Source organism: Schistocerca americana, chromosome 1, assembly GCF_021461395.2.
Source record: "Schistocerca americana isolate TAMUIC-IGC-003095 chromosome 1, iqSchAmer2.1, whole genome shotgun sequence".
NCBI classification, from domain to species: domain Eukaryota; kingdom Metazoa; phylum Arthropoda; class Insecta; order Orthoptera; family Acrididae; genus Schistocerca; species Schistocerca americana.
The window spans coordinates 483145608-483153619 of NC_060119.1; the positions used below are offsets into that span (position 1 = coordinate 483145608).

General features: G+C 47.1%; 1 non-coding gene across 1 annotated transcript; it reads right to left on the minus strand.

Annotated features, from left to right (window-relative positions):
- Positions 1-986: 986 nt before the first annotated feature.
- Positions 987-1061, minus strand: Trnat-cgu. Its single transcript has one exon. It is a non-coding gene; the product is annotated as a tRNA-Thr (tRNA).
- Between the last annotated feature and the right edge of the window lie 6951 nt (positions 1062-8012).

Here is an 8012-nt window from a genome sequence, read left to right on the forward strand (position 1 = left end):
GCACTCCGTTAAGAACGGGGTATGTGGCGAATTGTGTCCAGCGTTCTGCTGTGTGACCATGTACTGTGCCGTATGGCTTAAAAGCCTCGATAACTTCGTCAGCCGGGAGCTCAAATGGCAGCTCAAACACACGTATTGTCCGTACACCCAGACCAGCATGTTCTACAGTTACCTTGCCGACATTCCCGTCACTATGGCAAAATCGGAGACCTGCTTTTGTCGCCTGTAGAATTCTCTCACACGCCGCGTCATTTACCATCTTAACATACACCGTGGGACTAACGATGGATAGGTGAATTCCGATAATATCGTTTGGCGGTATCTTGACGTCCTCTCGAATGAATCGTTCCACTGCTAAAGCCTTTGGTCGTTCGTAGTCTTTGCAGAAATTGAATCGTAATGTAGTATTCCTGTACTTGTTCGCCATGATCGTTGTTACTAGCCCGCGTGCAGACTAAGTCCACAAGTAAACAAACACTCGCACACGCCGCACAGGTGGAAGTATCGGACCTCCGATTCGCACGGCCGCTAGTGCCGAACCGCTGAGCTACCGAAGCACGACTCACGCTCGGTACTCACAGCTTTAGTTCTGCCAGTATCTCGTCTCCTACCTTCCAAACTTTACAGAAGTTCTCCTGCGAAACCTTGCAGAACTAGAACTCCTGAAAGAAAGGATATAGCGGAGACATGGCTTAGCCACAGCCTGGGGGATGTTTCCAGAATGAGATTTTCACTCTGCAGCGGAGTGTGCGCTAATATGAAACTTCCTGGCAGATTAAAACTGTGTGCGCGACCGAGACTCGAACTCGGGACCTTTGCCTTACGCGGGCCAGTGCTCTACCGACTGAGCTACCGAAGCACGACTCATGCTCGGTACTCACAGCTTTCTTCTGCCAGTATCTCGGCTCCTACCTTCCAAACTTTACAGAAGTTCTCCTGCGAAACCTTGCAGAACTAGCACTCCTGAAAGAAAGGATTAAAACTGTGTGCCCGACCGAGACTCGAACTCGGGACCTTTGCCTTACGCGGGCAAGTGCTCTACCAACTGAGCTACCGAAGCACGACTCTGCAGAAGCCCAACGGTGGGCTCTTGTTTCGTCAAATTACCAATAGGAGATTATGTATCAGCCAGCCTCTCTGTCTGGCCTCCCTCTTAACCCAGATTCATCATTCGATGTTGCGCAAGACACAGATGCTCTGCATAGTTTTCCGCTTCATCGCCGGAAAATTGCCCAGGCTACAACAGTGGATTCTGATTTGCAGATTCAGTTGCACTATATCCAAACTGGTTGGCCGCATTCAGCTAGACAGATTCGTAGCTTGGTGGTTCACCGGTATTTTGCAAGGTAGGCACGCCCTTGCGGTTCACCAGGCTGTCACCTTGCTTCTCACCGATAATGACCGGTCACGTGTTACGGTTCTCTGGACTCTTCAGCCCGACGTGCTTCGTTTGCTACATAAAAGTCTCTGGGGTGTCGGTCGCACCAAGCAGCTGGCACGACATCACTACAATTGGCATGATCTGGAAGCGCAGATTGAATAGTTGACTTCTCAGTGTCAAGCCTGTACTGAACATCAGTCAGCAGATCTTTGAGTAGCTCTAACTTCATGCACCTTGGCAACGTTGGCACTTGGATTTCGCAGGTCCTTACATAGCCTCATTGTCGTTGATATTTTCAGCAAATTTCCTTTTGCGGTTCCTATGCACTCTACTATGGCTCGTTTTACAATCCAGGGCTTGTTGTCGATCCTTTGCCTCGAGGTATTGTCTGAAGTGATTGTGATCACGGACCGCATCTGGTATCAACCAATTCATGAGTGCACCATCCCACCCACAATGCAATGATGAAGCTGAATGCTTTGACAACAGGTGGACAAACGTCGTGACTCCAACCCTTCGGGATCACGCTCTGTTGCTATTCTTGTCTCGCTATCGCTCCCAGCCTTGCAACGGACTGAAGCCGGCGGAGTTATTACACGGACAACGCCACAGCGCAATTCTTATGTTGCTGCACCTGCCAAGGTAGGCAGCGCCTCTCCGCCCAGACAGGCAAGCTATCAAGATAACGATGTGATGCTCTACAGATTATATAGCGGATGGAGGAGCTGGGAACAAGGCACGATTGTACGACATATTCGACGTTCTACACTACTGGCCATTAAAATTGCTACACCACAGAGATGACGTGCTACAGACGCGAAATTTAACCGACAGGAAGAAGATTCTGTAATATGCAAATGATTAGCTTTTCAGAGCAGTCACACAAAGTTGGCGCATGTGGCGACACCTACAACGTGCTGACATCAGGACAGTTTCCAACCGATTTCTCACACACAAGCAGCAGTTGACTGGCGTTGCCTAGTGAAACGTTGTTGTGATGCCTCGTGTAAGGAGGAGAAATGCGTACCATCACGTTTCAAATGTTCAAATGGCTCTGAGCACTATGGGACTTAACTGCTGAGGTCATCAGTCCCCTAGAACTTAGAACTACTTAAACCTAACTACCCTAAGGACATCACACACATCCATGCCCGAGGCAGGATTCGAACCTGCGACCGTAGCGACCGCGCGGTTCCAGAGTGTAGCGCCCAGAACCGCTCGGCCACCCCGGCCGGCCCATCACGTTTCTGACTTTGATAAAGGTCGGATTGTGACCTAGTAGATAGTGTCGGAAGTTCCATGCGGCTTTTCGCGGATGATGCTGTAGTATACAGAGAAGTTGCAGCATTAGAAAATTGTAGCGAAATGCAGGAAGATCTGCAGCGGATAGGCACTTGGTGCAGGGAGTGGCAACTGACCCTTAACATAGACAAATTTAATGTATTGCGAATACATAGAAAGAAGGATCCTTTATTGTATGATTATATGATAGCGGAACAAACACTGGTAGCAGTTACTTCTGTAAAATATCTGGGAGTATGCGTGCGGAACGATTTGAAGTGGAATGATCATATAAAATTAATTGTTGGTAAGGCGGGTACCAGGTTGAGATTCATTGGGAGAGTGCTTAGAAAATGTAGTCCATCAACAAAGGATGTGGCTTACAAAAAACTCGTTCGACCTATACTTGAGTATTGCTCATCAGTGTGGGATCCGTACCAGGTCGGTTTGACGGAGGGGATAGAGAAGATCCAAAGAAGAGCGGCGCGTTTCGTCACAGGGTTATTTGGTAACCGTGATAGCGTTACGGAGATGTTTAATAAACTCAAGTGGCAGACTCTGCAAGAGAGGCGCTCTGCATCGCGGTGTAGCTTGCTCGCCAGGTTTCGAGAGGGTGCGTTTCTGGATGAGGTATCGAATATATTGCTTCCCCCTACTTATACCTCCCGAGGAGATCACGAATGTAAAATTAGAGAGATTAGAGTGCTCACGGAGGCTTTCAGACAGTCGTTCTTCCCGCGAACTATACGCGACTGGAACAGGAAAGGGAGGTAATGACAATGGCACGTAAAGTGCCCTCCGCCACACACCGTTGGGTGGCATGCGGAGTATAAATGTAGATGTAGAGTAGATGTAGATCACGATTGCGGTTTATGGTATCGCGACATTGCTGCTCGCGTTGGTCGAGATCCAATGACTGTTAGCAGAATATGGAATCGGTGGGTTCAGGAGGGTAATACGGAACGCCGTGCTGGATCCCAACGGCCTCGTATCACTAGCAGTCGAGATGAGAGGCATCTTAGCCGCATGGCTGTAATGGATCGTGCAGCCACGTCTCGATCCCTGAGTCAACAGATGGAGACGTTTGCAAGACAACAACCATCTGCACGAACAGTTCGACGACGTTTGCAGCAGCATGGACAATCAGCTCGGAGACCATGGCTGCGATTACCCTTGACGCTGCATCACATACAGGAGCGCCTGCGATTGTGTACTCAACGACGAACCTGGGTGCACGAATCGCAAAACGTCATTTTTTCGGATTAATCCAGGTTCTGTTTACAGCATCATGATGGTCGCATCCGTGTTTGGCGACATCGCGGTGAATGCACATTGGAAGCGTGTATTCATCACCATGCTGGCGTATCACCCGGCGCGATGGTATGGGGTGCCATTGGTTACACGTCTCGGTCACCTCTTGTTCGCATTGACGGCACTTTGAACAGTGGACGTTACATTTCAGATGTGTTACGACCCGTGACTCTACCCTTCATTCGATGACTGCAAAACCCTACGTTTCAGCAGGATAATGGATGACCGCACGTTGCAGGTCCTGTACGGGCCTTTCTGATACAGAAAACGTTCGACTGCTGCCCTGGCCAGCACATTCTCCAGATCTCTCACCAATCGAAAACGTCTGGTCAATGGTGGCTAACAACTGGCTCGTCACAATACGCCAGTCACTATTCTTGATGAACTTTGGTATCGTGTTGAAGCTGCATGGGCAGCTGTACCTGTACACGTCATCCAAGCTCTGTTTGACTCAATGCCCAGGCGTATCAGGGCCGTTATTACGGCCAGAGGTGGTCGTTCTGGGTACTGATTTCTCAGGATCTATGCACCCAAATTTCGTGAAATTTTAATCACATGTCAGTTCTAGAATAATATATTTGCCCAATGAATACCCGTATATCATCTGTATTTCTTCTTGGTGTAGTAATTTTAATGGCCAGAAGTGTATGTTTCTCCTGCAGGGACCGAGAGGATTGCTGAGACGTCACCGGAATCCAATTCGTCTTTGTGTATCGCGTGATCCCGCCGTAGACTTCGTGCTTTCAGATACCATGCAAGGAGTGGACATAGCAGCCCTTGCTGCATCTGGCTCCTGCAGGCCCCACGCCAGTTCCAGATCCGACGGAAGTCGATACTCTTTCATGGTCGTGGCCGTTTCAACAGGAGATGAACTCCTCTTCGTGGAGAAAGTCCCACGTGCATCCTTTGGTCCCACTGCAGTCGTCAAGATGCACCCGTCTGCGTTTGCTGCTCCACCTCTAGACGTCGGCGTGCGCCCTCTGCCCAGTTCCTCGGCTGGTGTTCCTGGGCAGCCTCAGGCCATGTGCTGGGCTGTGGGTAGGATTTCACCAGCTGCTTAGTTTCGCTCCCCGCCTCCTCACTCCCACCTTCATCCATCTTTTCCCACCCCCATCCCCACCCCCCATCGTCGTTCCCTCATTCCCGCTACACGACGATTGTGATGCGGTTTGGGGGAGGGACCAGGGGGGAGCGATATGTCTCTGGACTATGAAAGCCTTTTGCCATTGCAATATAGTAAGGCCGGCGGCAGTCGCTCAGCCCGCTTCTGCTTGGAGCCGCAGATGTTTTCTAGTCGAGTCTCCAACCTATCATACCGTGTTTAGTACAGAGACCCTCATCCTAGTTGATGTTGTATAAGCTGGACTCTAGCTATTGTTGCATAATTTGTAATGAGTCTTCGTATGCTTGGAGAAATACCAGTTAAGTAAATCTTTGTTTTGTGTTTTTCTGCTCCTGTCCAGCTTTCGTGCGACAACAGTTGCGACACCACTCTGTAGGCCACCTCCCCTTCCCAATGTGTACTAAGTCGAACACAATAGCATAAGCAGACAGCGCCAAGGTTGCCAGTTAACAGACTAATATTTTACTTTCATCACGTAAATCATATTAGCCCAGTCGGCAGAAGAGGTATCAGTGCCGAACTAATTCTAGTTGCAGCATTCTCCTGGAGTTACAGATGATGCAGGAAAAATAATCTACTTGAGAGAGAAAATATGTGTTCACTGAATATCCGTTGTTACGATAAAGTATGTTGTGGATTAATATTTCCATTGTATCGGGGTTAACCTGGAATTTGGAGTAGGAATTAAAATCCACGGAGAAGAAATAAAAACTTTGAGGTTCGCCGATGACATTGTAATTCTGTCAGAGACAGCAAAGGACCTGGAAGAGCAGCTGAACGGAATGGAGATGGTCTTGAAAGGAGGATATAAGATGAACATCAACAAAAGCAAAACGAGAATAATGGAATGTAGTCCAATTAAATCGGGTGATGCTGAGGGAATTAGATTAGGAAATGAGAGGCTTAAAGTAGTAAAGGAGTATTGGTATTTGGGGAGCAAAATAACTGATGATGGTCGAAGTAGAGAGGATATAAAATGTAGACTGGCAAAGGCAAGGAAAGAATTTCTGAAGAAGAGAAATTTGTTAACATCGAGTGTAGATTTAAGTGTCAGGAAGTCGTTTCTGAAAGTATTTGTATGGAGTGTAGCCATGTATGGAAGTGAAACATGGACGATAAATAGTTTAGACAAGAAGAGAATAAAAGCTTTAGAAATGTGGTGCTACAGAAGAATGCTGAAGATTAGATGGGTAGATCATATAACTAATGAGGAGGTATTGAATAGAATTGGAGAGAAGAGAAATTTGTGGCACAACTTGACCAGAAGAAGGGATCGGTTGGTAGGACATGTTCTGAGGCATCAAGGGATCACCAATTTAGCACTGGAGGGCAGCGTGGAGGGTAAAAATCGTAGAGGGAGACCAAGAGATGAGTACACTAAACAGATTCAGAAGGTTGTGGGCTGCAGTAGGTACTGGGAGATGAAGAACCTCGCACGGGATTGCGTAGCATGGAGAGCTGCATCAAACCAGTCTCTGAATTGAAGACCACAACAACAACAACAGCCTTCCAAGATGAGAGGGTAAGTTGAAAACATCAAACGGAAAATTTTAAAAATTGCAAATTTACGAACAACTAGAAGAGAAGACATAAAACGTTTGTAATCTGAAACTGCCCTAATACTGACGTCACCGCACATCGGAGAAACGTAACTCAATTTTATGTTCCTGGGCTAGAAACGTGCTCGTACAATGAAGTGAAAACGCACATAATTGTGCTCGTAGTGTGCTGGGTCCGGGGAGAAACAGCGGATGCAATAAAGGCGAGGTAAACACGTCACATATCCGCCCGGCGCAGCAGCGGCTGCGCGATAGACGCAGATAACGCGTAATGAAGTCAGGCGAGCGGCCCGCCGCCCGTGGGCTGTCACTCGCAGCGGGGACCCGCGCCAGAGGCGGCCAGTGTCACCGCGACCCGTAAAAGACGCACCTTGCGTGCGCCGGGGCCGAGATGTGTATCGCCGGTTTACATGCGCACCACTGAAATGAATATAAGAATTTGTGTTTGCGTTCGTGTCACATGCCGGCAGCTTTCCGGCGCCAGGAGTCGCCTCGGATGCCACAACACGCACACGGCGGCAATCCTACTCTCGTTATTAATCCTGCTGTTGTTTCCAGCAGTTGTTTAAATTGAACGACCATCAGCCTGTCTCGTCAGCTTTCTGCGACTCCTGTCACGTAGTATCATTGCTTCATCTCTACATATAAAAGGAAATGTCCTAACTGACCCGACAGACAGACTGAATCATTAACGTCTAGCCCAAACCGCTAAGGATAGAAACTTGAAATTTGGAGAGTATGTTGATCTTATAATATAGACTCCTTTTAAGAATGGATTTTTCGATATTCCAGCCGTAAGGGGTTGATACGGGGGACGAAAAGTTTGCTGAAAATATGTCACTGTTGACGCAATTTTGAAACTACAACTACGAAAATTGATATTTCGTTTCTCGGTTAGAAATAAAAAAATACGTGTTTCATTATTTTTGCAAACAATGACAAGTTTTGTGAAAATATTTCATTATAATAACAGAATCGCTTTTTGATCAGCGATACACTTGCAAAAGTCCAAGCTTCTAGGGTCTTAACTAGTGTAAAAAGTTTAGGAAGTGTATAATTTGTGATCTAAATCAGAGAAAGCTATTTAACAGTTACCACGACAAATCAGATTTGTTGGAATCGCGTTGAAAGGGAAACAGATCTCTAATACGTTAATTTTTCAGTAGGCCTAATATATGTTAATAAAGTTTTAATTGTTGTAATTAATACGCTAAACTATTCATTACTGATGGACAAAATAGATGTCACGTCTAAATGCGATTCCACATACAGGAATATCCGTATAGTTAAGACCCGGGTGTAAGATTGGGGCTAATAACTATAGAACCACTTATCCAGTTTGTCTCTTTTTTTTTTT